Here is a 26,764-nt window from a genome sequence, read left to right on the forward strand (position 1 = left end):
ATCAGTTGCCACTATTACACCATATACAACTATTCATAAATGCCACAAATAAGCTAGTTACAACATGTCTTCGGAGACTTGAGCCCACATAGTTGGAGAAACAAACTATTCATCAAATCACTGGAGTTAATATCCTTTGACATATGTGCTGATTTTTATTAGCAATCAATATTAAGTAGGATATTGTTACACTCAAATAATATGGACAATGTACGTTACACAAATTATTTTTAAGAGATTTGGTCTCCATATAGAGGGATTTGGTAGTGAGCCAAGTTTACTTCAATTATCAAGAGTGAGCTTATTTCTTCCCATGATGGAGGGTTCTTATAAATGGTGTCTTAGACCCATGCTAATCCAACTATGGTGTCCTTAAGGAAAGATAACATAGATTTGATAATCTATGTTTAAGAAAATGTGTTGTTTTTTTGTTCTTTTTGGCGTAATGTGTTTCCCAAGCAAAGCCATTGAGTAAATCCTTTCATTTTGAAGATAGTATGTAGAGTAAATAAATCCTATAGAAACTTTTTTCATGTCATTTATAAGAATGTAACGTAGGTTGGTAGGTAACACTCCATCACACAATCATCAACTTATACCCAATTGACAAAGAATGTGGTAGTTATACATGATATACAAAATATTTATTAGTTACAATATGAGGGTTTGATCTTGTAGTCCTCGGTTAGAAAATGGATGTGGATAAAGGGATACCCATGCTTTTTAGTTATCTAGCATTAGCGTTGGACATCATTAAGATGGATCTAATACATGAACAAGCTAATAATATATCGTACATCACACAAAATATCTACATTGGATGTATAGCGGTAAAACCTTTACGAGTAGAATGGGTGTATAGTGGTAAAACCTTTACAAGTAGAAGAAACACCAACATTCAAGATTATCTTTTCAATTAATGATTGCTTGGTATAAGAATAATTTACAAGGACCCTAATTTATAGGAGTTGTAGGGAACACTCTCAATTATTGACATTTTTGAGTTAGAAAAACTTCCTAAGCACCTCATGGTACATTTCTCACAAGACCATTAATTTAGGAGATTGAATTGGTCTCTTTTACAATGTAAAAATTCTTGCAATAATAACTTTCTTTGTTAGGGGTGGTAGTAGTGGAAGGGGCCATCCTTGACCTTGAAGGAAATTGGGAAGTAACTTATGCATGGGGGATTCAAGTTGCCACCAAGAATCAAGTGGAGACTTATGCTTTGTTGTAGGGACTCTCCATTGCTATAAGTCTAGGTATTAGAGAGTTGGTGGTGCTTGGAGACTCAAGGCTCATCATCAAAGCCTTATTATCATAGGATAAGGTGAAAGACTACATGATTGCTTCAATTCTCACTTGCGTCACAAAGCTCACTAATAGCCTACTCAAAATCTCTTATCATCATATATAACAATGCACAATACAATGGTAGATGAACTAGAAAATGAAGGATCCATACTACTTCCTGGAACTATGAAGAAAAATGGGTATTTAAGCCTAGCAACCATTCCTTAACATTTCTTCCCCCTCAACATTATGAGCTCATTGGGTTTGGATTCTTTACAAGTTTGAAAACCCTAGGTTGTCTTTGAATCAAACAATGGACAAGGACACATGTTGTAGACAAAAGGAAAAAGATGCAGATCCCAAATCATTTACCTTTTGCTCATGTTTTTAAAGGTAATATGCAATTTGAATATCTTCTATCAGTGATACACTTTTAATAGTGTAAATCATGTAGAAACCAAAAAAATAAAAAAGTATTAGGATATTAGTTAATAAATTGTAGAGTACATATAATGCCGTTGATAGGATTTTTTTAGAATGATATGAAAGTATTTACTATAACATTTTTCCATTTTGGCAACCTATAATATATTCACTAGTTCTAGTTAAATCTAACACATACACCGAAAAAACAATAGATTGATTTGTTATGAAACCTATGAACAAAAATAGTAGAGATTAAGATACAATAAAATCACTAACACCCCTTAATCTTGACTTAAGGAACAAGGACAAAATATGATTTTTTTTTTTTTGACTCATGTGTCAGACCAAGTAAATATGTTCCAAAAATTATCTCCCCTTGATATTTACTTTGGTAAATATGTGTGCATAAAAAAAATGGCGACCAAATAAACATCACAATAATCTCCCCTTAATGTTGAGTTGGGTATGAAAGAAAGATGACCAAAGTTTAACATTTTAACCATAACAAGTTTAAGACAAGCTCAGATGGAGATTTCTTCAGAAGTATAGCCTTTTGAAAACCAAAATACACACTAACCTCTTCAAAATTGGTGAAGCATATAATGACTAGTTTAACAAGCTTACACTCAAGTGAGCGATCAAGAAAAAGAATTGAAATCAATTGACACCTAATTTTTGGGATTGAGAAAATTATAGATAATATAAACAAATAAATAAAGAAAAAGAAGAGATATTGGAATATGAATTCCAATACTCTCCCTCTCATGGTATATCTTCTTATTGATGCCTCTTAATGAAATTCATTAATTCGTGGAGTTACCAATGCCTTGTCTAACATCATATCAGAGCTACCTATAAGAATTTAGTGTTTTCTGTTTCGTAACTCCTTTCTCCCTTGACAAAAAATCTGTCTTGATTCCCTACTCTGTTGTTAGCTCCACTCTCTTAAAAATCAACAATAAATCCAATTATTAAATTAAATAAATAAAATCATGAGAATTCCTCAAACCAAGGATTCTAGTTTGGATGAGGGATTCTCTCCAACTAGCTCTCCTAAATTAGTGTCTATGTTGAGAAATTGTCTCAACCAAGTGATTCTAAGATAGACACACTATCTTAAGACCACTTTCTCATGTATTTAAATGTATTATTAAATTATTTGAATAAGAGAAAATTACATGAGCATGAAAGACCACATGATGGCTCTCTGCCTTTTCCGCCAATTTAATGTTTGTGTGTGAATTTGCTGCGCATATGGTTTTATTGCTATGTGATTCTTCTTCATTTGTCCTTTGTCCCTCTGTGTCGATTATTTAAGCGTTGATTTCTCTTTATGAACGCTAGTTCGAAATATACAAATGTGTTGGTGTTACATGCCTCACATGTTTGAACTGAAGAAATTGCGTGCTCTTTGCTAGTATGTGTTGAAGGATGGAACCTGCATTGAATGGTGCGAATAGAGAGTTGAACGATGTTATTCACATACAAATTGAAGAGGTGTGTTAAAACAACGAATTGGACGGTTCATGTTTGTTCTTATGCGTTGGTCGGTTCATTCTCTGTGCATTGTTTTGAAAGGGTCATTTTATTTAAATGCTGTGTATGGTTGACATGGTCATGCCGATTGAGTGAAAACAACAGTGTATACTTCACAAAGCCGCGTTGAACATTTTGGATCCAACTCATCTCTAAGTTCGTTTCGGTCCATCCCAGTAAATCCTGTCTCTGAACACCTTGCTACGGTTCCACTGTACTATGATGTTCATTATTCACTAGAGGTACGTTAAACTATGTTGACTGTGAAGTGAATTGATTTATTGATTGAATTTACATGTGAATTGAAGCGTTGGAGCGTCGGTATTTGATATGCATTGAATTACATTTATGATGTGCGCTCGTAAATGTTGGGTCATATGGCTGCGCGATGGCTCATTTATATGTTGAATGGCATATGTTAAGGGATGCGTTGGTTTTATGTTAGTTATAAATTGTACATGTGTTGGTCACTATATATGAACTTTCATATGTGTTGGTTCATATTTGAAGAATTCTTTTTGAGTTATTTTGAAGAAAATTAGACATATCGGATTTTTGTTGTAATTATTGTGACTATTTAGGGCTGAATTTAAAATTTCAATAATGCATTCACTCATTTACATAGTTGGAGTAATTCTCACTGGCAAAGAGAAATACCATGAATGGTACATAAATATAAAATATACCTTCAATTTCAATGAGTCATGGAAAGGAATTTGTGAACGGGAAGTCGAAAATCCTTGTGAAAAGGCACTACAAAGAGCTCACCATATGGGAGAATAAGAACATCAAGGGCTATGCCTTGATTATAGCATCAATGAATGAAGAGGTGAGTCATCATATTGCACCATTTACAAATTCCTTTGAAGCTTTAAAGAAGTTGAAATACCTATATGACTCACACTCTGAGCTTGAAGTAGTCCAATTAATGATCAAACAGTTCAATATAGAATTCAAAGATGATGACCCCCTTTCCTTATCCTATGAAATAAGATATATTATGCATGATATAGAAGCTACCGGAGTCAAAATATATGTTCCTCTCACAACTTTCATCAACACACTATATCCCACATATTTTATTTACCTTGAGTCATTACAAGCCAGTGGAAAACTTAAGGGGATTTCCTTTGACTCTCTTGTGGAGAAGTTTAGTGAAAGAGAGAAAGCTTTTGGAAAGAAGAAGCGAGATGCCTAGTCTTCTGAAGAATTTGTGTGCCTTGCACAAAAAGAGAAGAATCAGGCACAAGATTCTTCTAGAGGAAGAGGTAGTAGAAGAGGACGTGGAAAGAAGAATAACATAGCTAGGGTAGGTGGAGGGGGGAACATTACCAAGGAGGAAGACTTGATCTTCATTGTATACGGTGCAACAAAAATAGACATGCTACTTCCACATGTAATCTCCCTTTGGATATAATCAAACAAGAAAGGAATGAAGAGAGAAAAATCACTAGATCCAGGGAAAGGTAAATCACTTGAATCCACTCATTATATTGTAGCACATTACAATATTGGAGTAACTAAAGACTTGTTTAATGGTTCACTTGCTTTGTGAAAAGATTCATGGTTGCTTGATTCAGGAGAAACTTGCCACATGACCTTTCAAAGATATTTATTTGAATAATTCAATGAAAATGTAGAGGGAGCAACCTACTTTGTAGACAAGTCAAAATTCAAGCCATATGGACTTGGCACCATCAGGCTCAAACTGCCTGGTCTCCCTAACTTTCTTATTCAAGATGTTCTCTATCTCCTAGAGTTGCGGAGAAACTTGCTGTCTTTGGTTCAGATATTCCAACAAATGACACTCCATTCACATGTTTTATGGTAAGGTTGAAGTGAGAAAAGCATCAGACAACTCACTTGTCATGACTGGGATGAAAGAAGAAAGACTCTTGAAGCTGCAAGGAACCTTTGCTCGTGCACACAAATTTGCAAACAATTTTCAATTTGATGAAGGTACACAACCATCCAGTCTCTTATGGCATGCTAGATTTGGACATTTGAACTATGATAGTCTTTGTTTATTGAAGAGAAATGGTGTTACTAGTTTTCCCACCATTCCTAGGAAACTTAAGCAATGTGATGCTTGTATCTTAGGAAAACACAATAAACAATATTTTCATGATTCTCATTCTAGAGCACATAGAAAGCTTGAACTGATTCATTCTGACTTGTGTGGCCCTATGCCTGTTCCTTCTACAAATGGAAATAAATACATGATGAATTTTATTGATGAATACACCAGAATGTGTTGGGTATATATATTGAAAAACAAATATGAAGCTTTTGAAACTTTCAAAAAATTTCATGCATGGATTGAAAACAATACACAATCTCATATTGGTTCTATTCGTACTGATAATGGAAAAGAATATACTTCAAATGAATTTGAAAACTATCTTCACCAACATGGGATCAAACATCGAATAATCATGCCTTATAATCCTCATGTAGTTGAAAGAATGAACATGACAATCTTAAATATGGTACATTCAATGATGTTTAAAAAAATGTAAAGCTGATGTTCTGGGATGATGCTGTTCTATGCATAGTGTATATTAAGAACAAGTGTCCATCTCATGCTCTCAAAAACAAGACTCCCTATGAAATGCAATAAGTCCACATTCTTTCAGTGAGGCATCTCAGGTTTTTTGTTTCCACCTGCTATGCCTTGATACCTAAGGAATATATAAACAAACTTGGTGTAAGGAGTCAAAAATGTATACTCTTGGGGTACTGATATACCTCCAAAGCATATTTTCATTATGATGAAGAATATATGAAATTTATATTTTCTAGAGAGGTATTTTTTCTTGAATCTTCCAAGACTCACAATGTTGTTGAGCGGTAACTTGATTGCTTAGACATATTCGGGCATGAAAAATATTTTCAAGAATTTGATAATGATATTCCACATCTTGAAGGGGGTATCCCTATCCTGGATCAATCCATGGAATATCATTCTCAAATGCTCTTCCCCTCATGAGGCTCCAACCACTGATCAAGAAGACACTTTGAGTGATGTGAGTGAGAGACTTGGAAGGCTAAATATTGATTCAACTCCATCTCAATCAACTGAACAACCTAGAACATCTCAAAAAGGCCCTCCAAAATTGCTCACTAAGACACTTGAAAGTATTCATCTTGATGAGGTTGGAAATACAAGAACAAGAAGCTCAACTAGACAAAATGGAGGTGATGTAGACGATTTAGATTCAAATGTTAATATGGATGTTTCTTATGATTGTGAATTAAATCTGTCTACATATTTCGAACCAACTTCCTTCAAAGAACCTAATTTTCATGATGAATGGAAAGTAGCAATGAAAAAAGAGTATGATGCTCTGATAAAGAATGGAACATGGAAGTTGGTGGACCTTGTTAATTTTTGCAAATAGGGTCAAATTACACATTGGACAACTCAAATGATCGAGATGATGCTTGCATTAAATTCCTCTTTTCGATAGGACCAAAATCGACCTAAAGATCATTTGATTTGGAAAAGGGGAAGTTGATTTTTGAATTATATTATTCATACATGTATTATGGAATGGGACAACACTAAGCACATGTGAAATTGGTTAGGTCGACCTCAAACCCAATTGGACCCTTAAGAAAGCCTATAAATAGAAGAGACTTCATGCTCATTTTGTACAGTGATCAAGCCATCTTCTATTCTTCTCTTTTGTCTTGGTTCGCATAGGTTTGACAAAAGAAGTTCATGCAAGGGTCCGAAATGACAGGGGTAAAGCTCACACTGATATAGGGTTTTTTGATTCCTGGGCGTTGGCACAAAAATGGGAATTTTGGTCCTAGATGCTGGCACACAGTGGTCAAGACAACGTCTAGATAGTCTGTAACAACCTCCGGGGTAAATGTGCGTATAAACAACATAATAGGAACATAAATACAATAAATATATCAGCCATCAAAGTCCATATATATATTAGTACATTTTCACACGAAAATCAAGGGAATGAATTTTTCATTAATAAATGAAATGACCCAATCGGTGATGGGACTACCACATTCCACCCGACCATAGATTGGCTGAGCCAAGTCTCTCTTCATCCAATGACCCCTGTGCCATATTCCAAGCATGAATGTGGGACTCATAGAACACATCAAAAATACCAATAAATGTGGATTCCATCAGAGTTCTCCGCCTACACCGTGAGGAATTTGAGTGCCTCCTAGTCTCTCAGGTTTTACCGTGCATCTGCAGTCCAATCCAGGGATCACTAGGCCCTACATCAAGACATACTCTCCAGGATTTACCGTGCATTCCATCCCGGAATCACTAGGCCCAACAGAGAAAAAATCCACCTCTTGGCTTTACCGTATATCCCGCCATTCACCAGCAAGGATTCCTAGGCGCATCGAGGCACACAATCTGGCTTTACCATAACCCACATTCCGGTTCAAGGGTTACTAGGCTAGTGGTTTCGTGCATCCTCAGTCTAGTTCAGGGACCACTACCACCATTTGTTTGTCAATTCGGAGATCCACCCCACTCAGCTTCAAATCCAATCCGTCCATCCCCCACAAAACACATGAGAGAACCCATCTCATCAAATCTATCGGGAAATGGAAAGTCATGGTAAAAAAGAAACACATGCAATCCCATGCATGCCAAATCTAGCAAGGAAAATATACATGCAAGTTGATACCTGCAATGAAGCCTGTTGTAGCTGCTCGATCTTGCCTTTCCTACTTGATCTTTGCTTCCTCTTGCCTTCTTGCTCCAAGAATCCAAGTATGCCACACCCTCCAAGAGTGCTCCAAGAAAACTCTAAGTAACCAAGAGTATGAGAGAGAGGGAGAGAGAATAATGAGAGAGCTCCAAAACTAAACTGAACAAGTCTTCCCCACTGATCCTCAGAAGCCTTTTTATTAATGAGGCCTCTATTTTCTTCATTTTCCATTATTTTCCTTCAATTTCCTCCTCACATGCAACATGTGACCTTTCACCTTCCTTTTCTCCTATTTCCATTATTTTCATAAATAATTGTGCCAAAATGCCTTTTTACCTCTTTAATTCCTTAGTCATTGCCTTTTCCAATTTCCTTAGCCATAAACAACCAAATGAACACCCCCTAGGATGTCTTTCCCTCCGTTCAGCTTGGAATATGTGTTCCATCATCCATGGTATTTGTATATTTTTACATGGAATTTTCACTAGGGTTGTTACAGAACCCTCCCCCTTGGGGGAACACTGTCCTCGGTGTTCAATGACACCTATAACCAACAAGACTTCTAAAAACAAAACATACTTCCCATGGAGCTTTATAACATAGCTCATTGCAATATTTACAATGAAAGATCTTCTCAAAATCAAAACATCATGGAAACATGACAACATACCGCATAGTGGAGCTTTATAACACAACTCATTACGATATTTACAATGATCATTCTGCTTAAGAAAACTCATATGACATCATAACATCATGATAACATAAACACATGATAGCATAATAGGATTACACCCATACTGCATAGTGGAGTTTTATAACATAGCTCGTTACGGTATTTACATCCATACATGGGTGTACATATAACAACATCATCAAAATATATATACCAAAACATATTCCAAATCATATACCAAACATATATCAATCATACACTAATCATCATATAGCATATATCAAAACATCATAAGGCATATATCAAAACATCATATAGCATGTATCAACCAACATAAAGCACATATCAAATCATCATAAAGCGTATATCAACCATCATAAAGCATATATCAATCAAAATAAAGCATATACTAAACCAACATAAATAAAATACTAAACCATCATAAAGCATCTACCAAACCACCATAAGCAACCACCAAACTGCCATATCAAGCTGCTAATTCTTGTAGTTGATTTCAACTACCCAACTGGGCATGTTCATGATTTCTGTATCACGCAGATAGCTTCCATCAGTTTTAAAATAAATTAAAATAAATTCACATCATACCTCATTGGTAGCTCGTCAATACGGTACATTTGCAATCATGTTTGCTTCCTGTCACAACAAGTCAAACTAGCATATTTGACCAAATCAACATGTATAAAAATATCACATCAGGTTAGCTCAAACATAACCATCAAAATCATAAATGACATGTAACCATCATAAATCAAAATCATAAATCACATGTAATCATCATGGGCTGGAATCATAAATCAGATGCATACTAAAACCTAAATACAATACTGATACTTATCCTTCATTGATCCTTACTTCTACCTTGGTTCTTTCTGTAACACATTGGATTGGTTGCCACACCTGACAAACATCCAGTGCCTTCTCCTTAACCATGTGCACATACGCATAGTGTGCATCACACACATACGACCACATACGACATGCAACTCCATGCAACACATGCATCTACCATAACATACAACACATACACTACACCCAGTGTATAACATAGTGCATTATCTATATCTGATGTGCAATACCACCCAATAGATGTACCTACACATAGTACAACACAATGAGTACACACGCCACAATACCATGACTACATGATGCACATACATAATACCACATGCCCATAACACAACATGGATGACATGCACACAATACCACACGTACACCAGTACCATATGTACAACATGTACACAGTACCACTGGTACACCGCACCACCTGCACAACGTGTGCACAACATCACATGTACATGGCACCACCTGCACAATGTGTACACAACGCCACATGTACACTACACCAATATACAATGCATACACAATACCACATGTACATAGTACCACACACATGACATGTACGCGACACCACATGTACACAATGCCATATGCACGACATGTACATAACACCACATGCACAATGCCACTTGTACAATATGTACACAACACCACACACACACGGCACCACTTGTACAATCATGCAAACCACACCATATGTACATAGTACCAATGTACCACATGCACGCAACACCACTTGTACATAGCACTACATATCCAACACGGACATAGCATCATCTGTACACAACATTGCATAACCAACATGCGCATAGCACCATATGCACACAACACTACATATTCATCACGCACACAATACAATATGTACACAATACCACATATCCAACATGTACATAGAACCATATGCACACAAGCCACATATACGTAATGAAGACAATACAATATGTATACAACACCCCATTGCAATATTCACACAACCCTATTTGTACCATAATGTACATAACATTGCGTAAATAACAAGTAGACATGCTATATATACGCAACACCACAAGTGCACACGTCATAGATGCAACATATACAACATATACAATGTATGCACAAAAATAGTACCGCACATCCAAAACCACATTGTTCTTACCAAGAAACCTTGCTTCTAGTGTCTTATCCATGTTCATCCTAGCATGCCGCAGACCACACTGCTTTCAATTTGCTGATGTATCCTTAAAAATTACCTGTCATAACATAAACTTATGCATAATACAAGTATACAATACCAAATCATATCCACATGATACTAACCTCGTATATTTGTCATGACTACTCTTCCCAATTGATTCCTCATAAGACCAAGAACATCTTCATGTCATTCTCTTGCATAAGCAATCATTCCTCGACAAGAATGATCCCTGACAACCCTATGAGATAGTAACATAAATACATGGATACATACATACATATATAAACGTTTGCATAAAACAATCATGATCCTGTCAGACAATGACATACATTCATATATGTATACATGTATAAACTTCAACGTAATTATGATCAAAAAATAATTACCAGATAACATAAGGTCTAGGCTAAGAGAAATTCCTTATTTATGCACAAGCATTGAGAGAAATAGTTCCCAACATAGCCAAAGCATATGACACCTTTGATCCATTTACTTTACCTTTTCTAGTTACCTTTCTCATGTCTACACTACTTCTGTCCATTTACCATAATGGACCCAACCAGTCCAACTAACTGTCATAGTCTTACCTTCTGTTGTGCTTACTCATACACCAAGATCCATTTGAGTCTTACATCACCTCTTGGGTACCACATAGCTCTCCTTGAGCTATAGTAACTTTCCTCTTTCCCAACCAATTCCCAAGACTCAAAACATAAAAGGCAAGACAAGAAACAAAAAAGAAGAAGCCATAAAAACCAATAACAACAAGAGTCCGCAAACAAAGTGGTATGGCTATACACTAGACATAAACAAAGCCACAAATCAAGCTCAACAATTCATAAAAGAAAAAAAGCACAAGACTAAAAACAAACACCATGACTCAATCCCTATGGTTCCCAGGGAAACTCAACGAGAGCCTTCTTAAAGATTTCATGGAAGTCTCTTGCATGCAATCCCCTGCATCATACTACCATAAACACATAATTGTTAGTGCATAAATAAAAATACACCAGTTACCTTATCGTGTTGTACCAAGCACGTTGCTTGCAACTTAACACATCCAATGCCATCTCTCAAGGTACTCCAATCTTTTAACAGATCCACTTGCAGCTAAAGACTAACTAATATACCTATCAAGTACATGTTCATGAACATAACACATATCCACATAATGTCAGACAAAATCAAGGTTAAGAAGACTTCCTGTGTGCAAAGCACTCATTCATTTGAAATTAGGGTGTTAGAAAATTATATATTACGGAGCAATGGAACACATAAAATATTGCAGAAATATAAACACAGAAAATGCATAAAACAAGAGAGACACAGATATACGTGGTTCACCCAGTTTGGGCTACATCCACAGAGAAACAACTAGTCATTCTTTTTATGTTATCCAGCAAAATCAAGAGATACAACCTACAACAAATTCGTTGTAACACCCTCTTCGCTCTCAATTTCCTCTCTCTTTCTCACTCAGAATATAGATCTACATAGACGCAATACAATTCCCTCATATATAGTGAGGGGTTGCCTTCTAGGACAAAAAACCCTAAATTAAACATAACTTCTACCGTCAGATCTCTGCCTAATGAACAACCCAGATTGACTAGAAATTACTATACTTTTACAAGGAAATTTTACATCTATTCTTAACTTCAAGGGCGCTGCCCTCGAAACCCCCCGCCAGGGGGGGGGGCTCCCTAAAGGTCATAGCCGCCCCCCTGGACCCCCCTTCAGCGAATATTTTACAGGCCGAACTGGGGTCCAATGTGGCAATACCTTTGAATACAGAAGATAATCAGGCTCCACACCAAACAATCTCCCACTTGGAGATTGATTATAGCAACTCCACCGCTGCTTCATTTGCTGGACAATGACTCCTCTTTGGACCTAGCTATTTCTCATCTTCTTCATCATACTTGAAGACCAATTGAAATTGAGTATATTCTCAGTTTCTTGTTGGTTACAACTTTTGTTAGCATATCTACAGGATTCTGGCTAGTGTGTATCTTTTCCAGCTTCAACTCTCCATCTTCCAATACTGATCGTATGAAATGGTACTTGAGATGTATGTGTTTAGTCCTAGAATGAAATGCTGAGTTCTTTGCAAGATGAATGGCACTTTGGCTATCACTATATAACGTGCCCATATCATGCTCCTTACCCAATTCACCCATAAACCTTTGTAACCAAATCATTTCTTTACTAGCCTCTGTAGCAGCAACATACTCTGCTTCTGTTGTTGAAAGTGCAACAACACTTTGGATTTTTGAAACCCAACTGACAGCTTTTCCACCTACAGTAAATACATATCTTGTAGTGCTCCTCCCGTTATCTCTATCACCTGCCATATCTGCATCAACATATCCCTGTAGAGAAATGTTTGAACCACCAAAGCATAATGCTTGATTTGTGGTACCTTTCAAATATCTGAGAATCCATTTCACTGCCATCCAATGTTCCTTTCCTGGATTGTTCATATACTTGCTTACAAGTCCCACTACATGTGCAATATTAGGCCTTGTGCAGACCATTGCATACATTAAGCTTCCAACTGCTGATGCATATGGAACTTTAGACATATAATCCATGTCTTCTTGGGTCTTTGGGCACATTTCCTTACTAAGTTTAAAATGGCTAGCAAAAGGTGTACTAACTGGTTTTGCATTGTGCATATTAAATATTTTCAACACCTTTTGTATGTACTCATTCTGAGACAATGTTAGTTTGCGATTTTTTCTGTCTCTAGTTATTCTCATACCAAGGATTTGTTTTGCAACTCCCAAATCCTTCATTGCAAATGAATTTGCCAATTTTCTTTTGAGCACATTTATTTCCTGCATGTTAGACCCTACAACAAGCATGTCATCTACATAAAATAAAAATATAATATAGCTGCCATCATTTTGCTTTTTCAGATAAACACAATGATCAGAGTGACATCTAGTATAACCTTGTTCAGACATAAACTTGTCAAATTTTAGATACCACTGCCTTGGAGCCTGTTTTAAGCCATACAAGCTCTTCTTCAACCTGCACACTAGTTTCTCCTTCCCTTTTACCTCATATCCTTGTGGCTGCTGCATATATATATCTCTTCCTCCAAATCCCCATGGAGAAAGGTTGTCTTTACATCTAACTGCTCAAGATGCAAATCTTCAGCTGCTACTAGACTTAGAATAGTTCTGATTGAAGTCATTTTAACAACAGGAGAAAATATTTCATCAAAATCAATACCTTTCTTCTGTGCAAACCCCTTCACCACAAGTCTAGCTTTGTACCTCTATTTTACTCCATCTTCTTCCTTCAGCCTGTAAACCCATTTATTCTGCAATGTAGTTTTACCTGCTGGCAACCTGACTAAGTCCCAAGTTTGGTTATGCATTAAGAAGTCCATCTCTTCTTCCATAGCTAGCTCCCACTTCTTCTTTCTTTCAACCTGCATTGCTTCTTCATAACATTCGGGTTCACCAGAATTAGTCAACAATAAATAATATAATGAAAGAGAGTATCATTTAGGGGGTCTACTTATCCTGGTAGATCTTTTAACACCACTTTCAGGTGTTTGGGGTGCCTGTTGCTGTTGTGGTGGTTTTTTTTGTTGTGGTTGTTGATTATTATTATTTTCAGGCACCTTTACTTTTTCAGTGATCTCATCAAGAACTGTGTATTCCTTGTTTTCTTTTTCCTGCTTCTTTTCCTGCAACTGATTCTTATATAAGACCTTTTCATTGAATATTACATCTCTGCTCCTAATGATTTTGTGATTTTCATAATCATATAAGCGATAACCAAAATCATTAACACCATATCCAATAAAGGTACATTTCTTTGATTTTGCCTCAAGCTTTGTTCTCTTTTCTTTATTAATATGGACAAAGGCCTCACAACCAAAAGGCTTTAAAAAGGAGTAGTTTACCTTTTTACCTATCCATGCTTCCTTTGGAACACCACCATCCAAAGAACTTGAAGGCCCTTTGTTTATTAGATAAACAACAATATCTACAACATCTGCCCAAAATTGTAAAGGAAATCCTGCACGCAATCTCATGCACCTTGCATGCTCCATGATTGTTCTGTTCATCCTTTCTGACACACCATTTTCTTGTGGTGTTCTTGGAACTGTCTTCTCTCTGTGAATTCCATGCTCTGAATAGTACCTATCAAACTCATTGCTGCAATATTCACCTCCATTATCTGATCTAAGACACTTCAATTTCTTTCCTGTCTCAATCTCAACCAAAGCTTTCCATTTCTTGAAAGTATCAAATACATCAGATTTATTCTTAATACAATAAATCCAAGTTTTTCTAGTTGCATCATCAATAAAAGTAACATAATAACGAGAGCCACTAAGAGATGATACCTAAGTAGGTCCCCATACATCTGTATGCACAAGCTCTAATTTTTCGCTCTTCTTTTCTTTCCCAACTCTGAGAAATCTGACTCTCTTCTGTTTTCCATATATGCAATTCTCACAGAAGTCCAAATCAACATTCTTCAAACCCGGCAACAAATTCCTTGAGTGAAGGATCTTCATCCCCTTCTCACTCATGTGTTCGAGCCTATGATGCCATAATGTTGCATCTTCTCCTTTCGAAGTTAAAGCATTAACAGAGTTAGAAATACCATTGGATAAATACAATGTACCAACCTTTTCACCTTTTTCTATTACCAGGGTTCCTTTGTTGACTTTCCAAGCTTTATCTATGGAAGTTGTCACACAACCTTCACCACCTAATTGCCCTGTTGAAATCAGATTTTTCTTCAGATCTGGAACATGCCTTACCTCCTTTAGTAGCCATTGGTTTCCATTCTGCTGTTTTACAAGAACCTTATCCATTCCAACAATTTTATAGGGTTTATCATCATCCAAACGGACTTGTCCAAAATCTCTTTGAACATAGTCATGAAAGTATTTCTTATCAGGTGTGGCATGGAATGAGGCCCCTGAATCTGCCACCCAGGAATCAATAATATTTTCGAAAGAAAGAATCAAAGCATCTTGTAACACCTCACCTGTCACATTTGCTTCATGATGGTTTTCTTGTTGTGCATCTCCTTCTTTTCCCTTTCAAGATCTACAATCTTTCTTTAGGTGTCCTTTATTTCCACATTTCCAGTGGACTATCCCCAATCTGGACTTGGATATGCCTTTCCTTGATTTACTACGATATCCTGAGCTCTTTTCTCTTTCCATTTTTCTTCCCCTAAACTCTGCACTCAAAGCATTACTTGATGTCTCACCGGAGCTTTTCCGTCGCATTTTTTCGCTAAGGATAGCACCGACAACATCATCAAATTTTAAAGTACTAGATCCAGAAACATAGTTACTAATGGCCATTACTAAACCATTCCAACTTTCTGGCAATGAGCACAAGAATAACAGAGCTCTAACTTCATCATCAAAGTTTACCCTTACCGAACTTAACTAACTTGTAACAGTATTAAAATCATTTAAATGGTCCACAACAGATCCACCTTCTGACATCTTCATATTAAATAAACGCTTCATAAGAAATACCTTATTTGAGGCCGAGGGTTTTTCATATAGTTTCGCCAACGCCTTAATCAAACCCTCCGTCGTTGTTTCCTTCGAAATGTTGAAGGCGACCGATGCTGCGAGGCACAACCGTACTGTTCCGAGTGCCTTTCTATCAAGAAGGTTCCATTCTTCATCTGTCATACCCGTTGGCATCTTTGTTTTTCCGCCCAATGGTAGGTACAGATCTTTCTGATATAGATAATCTTCCATCTGCATCTTCCACAGCGAGAAGTTTTGGCTGTTAAATTTCTCGACCCTAAACTTACCATCTTCCACCATTGCTCCCACTCAAACCAGGAGTCCTTCTCTCCTACGAGTTTGTCAGCCAAAAAGGCCTTTGAATCTTATACTAGTTGTTAGAAAATTATATATTACGGAGCAATGGAACACATAAAATATTGCATAAATATAAACACAGAAAACACATAAAACAAGAGAGACACAGATATACGTGGTTCACCCAGTTTGGGCTACGTCCATGGGGAAACAACCAATCCTTCCTTTTATATTATCCAGCAAAATGAAGAGATACAACCTACAGCAGATCCGCTGTAACACCCTCTTCGCTCTCAATCTCCTCTCTCTTTCTCACTCAAAATACAGATCTGCATAGACACAATACAATTCCATCATATATAGTGAGGGGTTGCCTTCTAGGGAAAAAAAACCTAAATTAAGCATAACTTCTACCGTCAGATCTCGGAGGCCTAATGAACAACCCAAATTGACTAGAAATTACTATACTTTTACAAGGCAATTTTACATCTATTCTTAGCTTTGGGGGCACTGCCCCCGAAACCCCCCGCCAGGGGGGGGGGGCTCCCCAAAGGTCACAACCACCCCCCCTGGAGCCCCCCTGTAGCGAATATTTTACGGGCAGCATTGCCGCTCCATTTCGAACTGGGGTCCAATGTGGCAATACCTTTGAATACATAAGATAATCAGGCTCCACACCCAACATAGGGTTTCCAAACATAGCCAAAGGAATTCTTATCCAATTTCTTTCTTTTACCTTTTTACCTTGTTGGAATCGAGGCTTACTATCTACTGTCACACCACCCAACTGTTAGTTATATAAACACATCAACTATTACCTTGTCATGCTAATACCTAGCATGTTACCCTTCAATTTCTCACACATATCAACCACATGTACCAAATATCAAGACAATCATATCTATTAATTTGAAATCAGTCGTCACCGGGACTAACAATCATGTCATAATCCACAGTCAACTCATAGTCATCAGTCATAATACTACAACGATCACCTACTATACTCAAGTACATATCAACTGTCTCAACACATAAGTTTTAGCATAATTATTTTAATACAATATCATTTGAACACATACTCATATTAAGCAATTCATCAAATATTCAACCACTTGCAAAAATACCATGTTAAATAAATAAACTAGGCACCAAACACTCAGACACCAAATAGACCTCATAATCAAACAACCAAGCACCTTATATACGACATAAGAAAACTCATACCTTAATGTGTATCAGGGGAGGTGATCTTGTCTACACAATAAAGCTAGGTTTGCACGATATAAATTCAAAACATATCAATTCAAACATAAATCATGATATCCATAACAATAACTAACTAATATGTTCACATCATAAGCTCATAATCATTTGTCATTCATGAATAACAATCACATATGTACAATCAGTCTAGATTAGTATGACACCATATCAAAATATGTCGGATCATACCTGAATATTGCAAAAAATAACCATATGCATAGGTCAAACCAGGTTAACACAATACATATAACATCAAGATCTTCAAGGCAATGAACATAACCATCACGCATACGACCAATCAAAATTACGACATCAAGATCTCAATGAAATAACTCTAATCATCAAGTTAATAACACATAACAACAACAATAATCTATATATCATACTCATCAACAAGATACAACATAATCATCAGGTTATCTAATATAAAACAACAATAGTAATGCATACAACTACAAATTACTATCATTCTTGACTATCTGACACATGTGCATATAAACACACTAATCATCTAACATTTATCATGAATGTAACCATAACATAAAAATACATGTACATAAACCTAATGTATATAAACCTAATGCATATAAAATCCTTAACTTACATACCTACATGTCGAACATACAATACCTGTATGATGATCTGCTCTTACCCCAAAGTCCAATGTTGTAACCTCATTATAATGATCTGCATATCCTGCTCTATCTCAGCCAACACATTAGCATCATAACATCCAATAGCACCATGATGACCTAAATTTCATACAATGACTTCACAAGGCATGTTTGACCTACTATACATGCATAATATAACCAAGCCTATACATGCATAACAACTGCATACATATATATAACACATGAGTGCAAAACCATACACACACCATTCTAGCCAGAGTTCAGTCATCAATGCATGACCATATCAACTACACAAACCATGACCTCAGGCATGACAACAACCATTACTCCATTGTTCACATTGCCCCATGCAACCAACAATATGCATAAGGAATGCCAAACCAACTACCAATACGCATAACCGCATGTAGTCGATCATAAACGATCAATTATTGTAATCAACCTACAAGAATGATACATGTAATCAAAATATTTAAAAATGTTACCTAACATACAAGGATGTAAGTAGGTATCATGAAATCAACATGTAAGCAACATATAATTCATACACAGTTAGTCACATGTTCCAAAAATAAAGACATTGTGTCTATTAATTTGAAATCAACATTCACCGATACTAACAACAAATAAGCATACCCGCTTACTATCCATGGTCCACACTAAGGTAGAAGGAGCAAGCTACTATAATGGCCTGATCTCCAATGTCCAATTGTGGAAATGGGATCTCCAAAGCTCTACTAAATTTAACCACACATGAAAAGAAATTGATTCTTATTTCTCATACATTTTGTATGATATTAAGTAAAAAACATTTCACTTATTCCACTTGTAACATAATAATTAAAAACATGCCACTTTTCCATTTCCTCACATGCAACTTTTCATATTCCTTGCATGCAACTTTTCAAATTCCCTACATGCAAATCTTCAAATTCTTTGCATGAAAATAGGAATAGATCAACTACATCCATATTATCATACTACAATACTATCCCATAATAAAAAAATAACATTTTCTTCAAACAATTACCATACTTTTACATTTTCTTCAAACAACTACTATACTATTACATTTGCATGTAAGCATTTCTTCAAACACTTTACATGCAAACTAATATAGAAAATTGTTTGCATACAAGTAAGCATATATCAACTACAACAATACTATTACACATGAATACTATCCCCAACCACAAACAACATACTCAATGGGGCATTTTATCAAATAGTTTGTACGCAATTAATCATTGAACCATTTAAGCATTTCATCAAACACTTTGCATGTAAACTAATATAGCAAATGATTAAATGCATATATCCTAAAATGTAGTAGTACAAGTCATGGAAACTGAACCATATGATCAGTGGTATTATCCCTCACTATGGTTCAATTTTCAACTTTTGATATTTCATAGATGAAAAGTTATAACAAAATACCAACACAATCCTATTTGGTGCACAATTCTAGGACTATCTAGAAAGCTCGATTTACACTGGTCATATATCCTAAAATATACCGAATAAATGTCTAAGTTTTTTTATCACAATATAAGTGAGATTTCCTCTCATTGTGGAAAAAATTTCATCTCTTGAGAGTGCCCAGAATAGAAGTTATACCAAAAATGTCAGTGTGACCTGTTTGAGACCTGATTTTAGGAGCATTCAGAAAGCTCGACTCCCTTTGCTCATATCTCCTAAAATATTACGACCCAATATCTAAAATTTATACCACATAATAATTGGTATTTCCCCTCAATGTGGACAATTTTTTAGCTTTTGAAAGCCTACAAAAGAAAATTTATTGCAGAAATGCCAACATGACCTATTTAAAGGTGCATTCAGGAAGGTCATCTTCCTTAGATCATGATTCCTAAAGTATTATGAACCAATATCTGAAATTTTTATCACATTATCAGTGGGATTTACCTTCAGTATGGATAAATTTTTGACTTCTAATATTCCACAGAAGAAAAGTTATAATAGATATGACATAAAGGTATAAAAAGTAACCTTTGTTCTTCATTTGACCTATGATAGAACCCATCTAGTCCAAGTATTTGAACCATGCTCTGATACCACTTGTAACAACCTCCGGGGTAAATGTGTGATGCAGGAGCATTCATCCCAAGGAAAATCATTGTAAATAGTAGACATAAGGGGTCATGTGTTTTTGGGAAATTAGTTTCCTAAGTCTCAAGTCAATTTAATATTTAGGCTTTTAAGTGTGATTTAATTAGATGCTCTCAAAACAAATAAATGAGAACATGAGTAGTTCCATGATCCTAGGAGCAAGGGAGAGCTTTTAGGCATAAAAGGGAGAATAGATGTGGACCATTGAGAAAAATAGGGGGCTTTTCTGTTTTAAAACAGAGAAAATATGGAATGGATAAAGTCTGCCATATATGTACATATACATGCATGTAGTGAGCTTTAGGCTTTTGTTAAAGGATGGGATCAGGTCCTTCATAGTAATCCAATCCTAGTTTCTATATAAACATATGTAAGCCTACGGGTAGAGGAGGAGGCCACCAATAGTAGAATTGGGCCTATACGTGTGTGTGTGTGCGAGATCGAGGAGTCTTGGATGTAATCTATCTTTTACATTAATATATGCAAGATTATTTCTTGTCCGTGTCATGATGCTTAAGAAGTAATTTATGTGTGAATTAATTGTGAATTCATAGGCTCTGTTGTAGGTTGCAGACAGAATTCTGAAGGACACAGAGGAGCAAAGATGATTCAGAGAAATCATAGAGGGATCATTGAATCCAAGTGAAAGGCAGAGTTGCCTTGGAGAGGAGTTGTGAAGCAAGAATTCGCTAAGGAATCCAGCGTAGAGAAAGCTGAACAATGGAAGCAGAAGGCAGAGTTTGAATGACACTGCATGGAAGAATACGATTGGAGAAATCGTATTGATCCATTTGAGGGGCCAATAGTTACTTTGAAGTAACAAAAATTAGAGGAGCAAACGAAGAGAAGCTCTGAAGGAAGAGTTGCAGTGGACAGTGAAGGAGGAAGAACCTTGTGAAAACCCAAAAGAGCCGCAGAAATCATTGGAAAGGCGTAAATTCTAAGTAAAGGGATGAGTGAAGAACTAAAGGATTGACGCTCAGTAGCTGTTGGATCTTCAAGATCAACGGTTACGATTGGATTGCTAAATCACAATCAGAATGAGCCTTAGAAGTTTGCAAATAATGGCAGCGATTAATCATGGACCGTTGGATCGTGGCCAAATCAACGGTCACGATTAAATTACATATTGGTGATCGGAGGCGCCAAAGGTCAACGGTTTAGTGCATTTGTGATCATCGGAAGTCGGGCTATCGGAGGGTGCAAAGGCAATGTAGAGGAGGCGGACCCATCAGGGATATGAATGGGAATATATAATATTTGAAATCCATAAGGAGCGGATTTCATTTTTGTTCCCATATGTTTGATATTTCGATAGTTTATATAGCTCGGCATTTTATAATGAAAAATCATGTGTTAAATGATCCGATAGTTATATCGAAGTCGAAGGAGGGGTGATGGCATATATATGTATGACTCGTTGAACATGCGAGGGCCGATTGCGATGAGGTTTTAGCCTTGGGTTCTATGTAGAACCATATAAAGGAGGAATAAGGCGTATTTGCATGGAATTCATTTGTGTAAGGATTTCACCGAGAGATTAGCACCGATAGTGTTTTGTGTGAAACCAAAGCATATGAAAAGTTATATATAGGGACTGTGGTTCTGAAGGTTTATTATAGTCCCGACAGAGGGTTACAGTGGGGTGATTGGTTTTGATACAAAGGAACAATTGTATAAAGGGGCCTTGACCATTTATGGTCTAAATATTTAACTCCTTCATTAAGTTAAATATCCTAGGACAATTGTGGATGCATTGTTGAATAAATGCAGACTGTGGGTATGTGCGGGTTGACCCTGGCATTAGTTGGCTAAGTATGGTTTATGCCGGGTGTAGCCCTGCACCATTAGTGGTATCAGAGTAGATCTGTATCAGAGCAGAAGTTTGAAATCAGAGCAGATTTGTAATCTGTAAGAGGGAACTTTGAAGTTCTTGGAAGACTGTAGCAGTTCCAGTAGAGGACTTGGAAACCAACCAGAGGACAAGCCATTCAAAGTGCAGAAGAATGGGAGAGCAAGATCATGCATAGATCTTGGAGGTAAGACAATGTATTTTATCTCAAAGTTAAATTGAAGATTGTTGGTTGCAGATGAAGCATCTCATAAAGGACAACAAGAGAAGCTGTGAGAGAAGAACATATGTGTTCTTGAAGACAGAGTAAGGAGAATACTCTAAAAGAAAAGTGGCAGTGAACCTGAAGAATCCAATAAGAGATTGGACAGAGAGGACAATTGAAGTGTTCTCAAGAGAGAGTGAGAGATTGCAGAAGCCTAGAAGGAGCAAAGGTGTTGCTCAAGAAGAGGTTCCAGACAGAGGACCTACGCTTACCAAAAGATTGAGTGAGGAGAGCTTAGTGAGGTAAGATTGCAGCAAGGAGGAATAGCTATTGCAGAGGCTTGTTGCAAAGGAGCTCATGAATAAAGAAGAGAAGAAGATGACTACTGATAGTCATAGCAGAGGTTCAAAGAGAAGCCACAACAGAAGATATGAGAAGAAGGATGCCAAGGAAAATGGCAAGAGAATGAGTCAAGAATAATTTGACAAAGAGGTTGCTGAATTAAAAGAACAACTAAATGCATTAAGGAGAATGCTTATGGAAAGCCAGAGACTAGGTTGGGTCTTGAGGAAGAAGCCAGTAGAATGGCATGAGATGCAGAGAAGGCTGTAGCAAAAGAAAGTGAAGTGGTTGAAGGGAAAACTCAAGGAAGTTGAGTTAGAAATGAAGAATCCATTTGTGAACCAGAACAAGGAGAATTTCTGGGAGAAAGTGAAGATGAAGACTGAAACTTCAAGCGAGACCAAAAGGTATGATGATTTTAAATCTGAAAATTTGTGTATGTTTGTAGGTGAAGGACAATTTGTTGATATCATCATGAAGAAGGAAAAAGACCAACAAAATCAAAATTCTTTTCTAGAAGAAGATGAGGTAGATAGATCTCATATACAGTTGGTGGAAGATGTCAAGCAACTAAGTGAAGGGATTGAAGAGATTGAAGAAGAGACCATCGAAGAATTTCTGAATCATATGAATGATTTAGAACATCAAGGAGATATGATGGCTGAACCATCAAGTGAGACCATAGGGTCTTATATTTTTAAAACTGATAGTTTGTGTATGATGGCAGATATTGCAGGAGAAAAACAACCATTTGAAGATATCTTCAGAGGAGATAAACAACAAGGGACTGAAGGAAAACTTGAGGAATATATTATGTTAGCTGAAAACATAGTAAAGGATCATCAATTCACTATGATGATAGGCACAGTAAAGATAGCCATGGAAATTGTTGAGACAGATAGTAGGGAAGAAGGACATCTATTGAAGGATGTTAAGACGGACGAACCCTATGAAAAGGATTTAACCTTGGGAAAAGGAACACTAACAAAGGAGTGTTTTGAAGAGGATGGATAGTATTTTGAAGATATCAAAAGTTTGGAGGAGTAATCTAGGAGAACAGAGTATGATGGAGAAGACGTAGTGATTTGCTACAGCAGAAACACCTTGAGATTACAAGGATCAAAGGAAGACAGTGTTTTAATACTGTAACACAACATGTAAAGGATGAATATCGAAGAAGATAGCATTGTGATGAAGTGCTTGCTAAGTGTGAAGAGGAAATTAAACTGCTGGAGAAATTGATAAGAGAACCCAACGGTATAACAAAAGTTGTAGTTACAGTTTCTGAAGAAGAAGATGTGTCTCAAGTAGGCATGGAGATAGGAAGATGCAATAATTTGTTTGCAGGTTCATTAAATAGCATGAATGAGTATGAGTATGTGATCAGAGAGATTGAGCAGAGATTGTTTGAAGATGGTAAAGAGGTGGTAGGAATCAAACAATTTCAAAGTAAATATAACCAGTAGCAGGTTAAAGGAGGAGGAGTTCACTACAGTGGACAACAACAAGAAGGTATCATTAGAACATATGGTGTGGAAGAGAGACTAATGGACAATCTCATGAATTCTGTTGAGAATTCGAATCAGCATACTGATATGCTAACAGAGGAAGAGGAAATAGAGCAACAAACTGAAATGTTGCCAAAGAAAGAAGAGGCACCAAGGCCTCATGTTTTTAATTTTAACAAGTGTTTTGTGAATGCAGGTTTTGTTGCAAATGCTGGAGGAGATTTGGCACAAGTGAACAACCAAATAAAAGTGAAAGAAGAGAATTCTGTGGAAGAATTCAATCCATGGAATGGAGAAATTAATTTGCTGAACAGTCATGATTTAATCATGAGAGAGGGTAAGGATGATGGGGAGGCAGCAAGTAAAGCAAAAATGGTAGCAAGTAAAGCAAGAGCAAGTAAACCAAAGAATGAAGCAAGTAAAAGAAAAGTCAGCATAGAAGACAACAATAGTAACCTGAAACAAAGAGAAGAAGATAGAAGTAAGAAGCAGAAGATGGACCAACCAAAGATATGCTGGACATAGAAATTGAAGAAATATGGCAGCAGATGATGAAGAAATTCAAATGGAGGAAAATGGTAACAACAACAAGCAAGATCAATCAGAAGTTGAACTTGATTGATAGGAAGAAGAAAATGGAGCAAAAGACAGCAAAAGTGTAGCGGCAACAAAGGAATAAAGCATCTGGACAGTTACAGAACAAAGTGTGGGATCCAGGAAGACCAAGACCAGAAGACACATGATTAGGAGATCATGAATATTTTCTACTTTGAGAGTCTGATGCAGGAGCATTCAACACAAGGAAAATCATTATAAATAGTAGACATAAGGGGTCATGTGTTTTTGGGAAATTAGTTTCCTAAGTCTCAAGTCAATTTAATAGTTAGGCTTTTAAGTGTGATTTAATTAGATGCTCTCAAAACAAATAAATGAGAACGAGTAGTTCCATGATCCTAGGAGCAAGGGAGAGATTTAAGGCATAAAAGGGAGAATAGATGTGGACCATTGAGAAAAACATGGGGCTTTTCTGTTTTAAAACAGAGAAAAGATGGAATGGATAAAGTCTGCCATATATGTACATATGCATGCATGCAACGAGCTTTAGGATTTTGTTAAAGGATGGGATCAGGTCCTTCATAGTAATCCAATCCCAGATTCTATATAAACATATGTAAGCCTACGGGTAGAGGAGGAGGCCACCAATAGTAGAATCGGGCATGTATGTGTGTGTGTGTGTGTGAGACCGAGGAGTCTCGGATGTAATCTGTCTTTTACATTAATATATGCAAGATTATTTCTTGTCTATGTCATGATTGTTAAGAAGTAATTTATGTGTGAATTACTTGTGAATTTGTAGGCTCTGCTGTAGGTTGCAGATAGAATTATGAAGGACATAGAGGAGCGAAGATGATTCAGAGAAACCATAGAGGGATCATTGAATCCAAGTAAAAGGCAGAGTTGTCTTGGAGAGGAGTTGCAAAGCAAGAATTTGCTAATGAATCCAACGTAGAGAAAGCTGAACAATGGAAGTAGAAGGCAAAGTTTGAATGACGCTGTAGGGAAGAATACGATTGGAGAAATCGTATTGATCCATTTGAGGGGCCAAGAGTTACTTTGAAGTAACAGTAATTAGAGGAGCAATCAAAGAGAAGCTCTGAAGGAAGAGTCGCAGTGGATAGTGAAGGAGGAAGAACCCTATGAAAACCCGAAAGAGCCACAGAAATCATTGGAAAGGCGTAAATTCTAAGTAAAGGGACGAGCAGAGAACTAAAGGATTGATGCTCAGCAGCTGTTGGATCTTCAAGATCAACAACTACGATTAGATTGCTAAATCACAATCAAAATGAGCCTTGGAAGTTTGCAAAGAATGGCAGTGATTAATCATGGATCGTTGGATCATGGCCAGATCAACGGTCACGATTAAATCGCATATTGGCGATCAGAGGCGCCAAAGGTCAGCAATTTAGTGCATGTGCGATATTGTTGATAGCGATATTGGCGATTGGCGTTGGCTGTATATCGACGATCGGAAGTCGGGCTATTGGAGGGCATGAAGGCAATGTAGAGGAGGCGGACTCGACGGGGATATGAATGGGAATATATAATATTTGAAATCCGTAAGGAGTGGATTTCCTTTGTGTTCCCATATGTTTGATATTTCGATAGTTTATATAGCGCGACATTTTATAATGCAAAAGCATGTGTTAAATGATCTGATAGTTATATCGAAGTTGGAGGAGGGGTGATGGAATATATATGTATGACCCGTTGAACATGCGATGGCCGATTGCAATGAGGTTTTAGCCTCGGGTTCTATGCAGCACCGTATAAAGGAGGAATAAGGC

This window comes from Pinus tabuliformis, chromosome J (assembly GCF_031772625.1).
Source record: "Pinus tabuliformis cultivar Carrire ecotype Pingquan chromosome J, CPIR1, whole genome shotgun sequence".
NCBI classification, from domain to species: Eukaryota; Viridiplantae; Streptophyta; class Pinopsida; order Pinales; family Pinaceae; genus Pinus; species Pinus tabuliformis.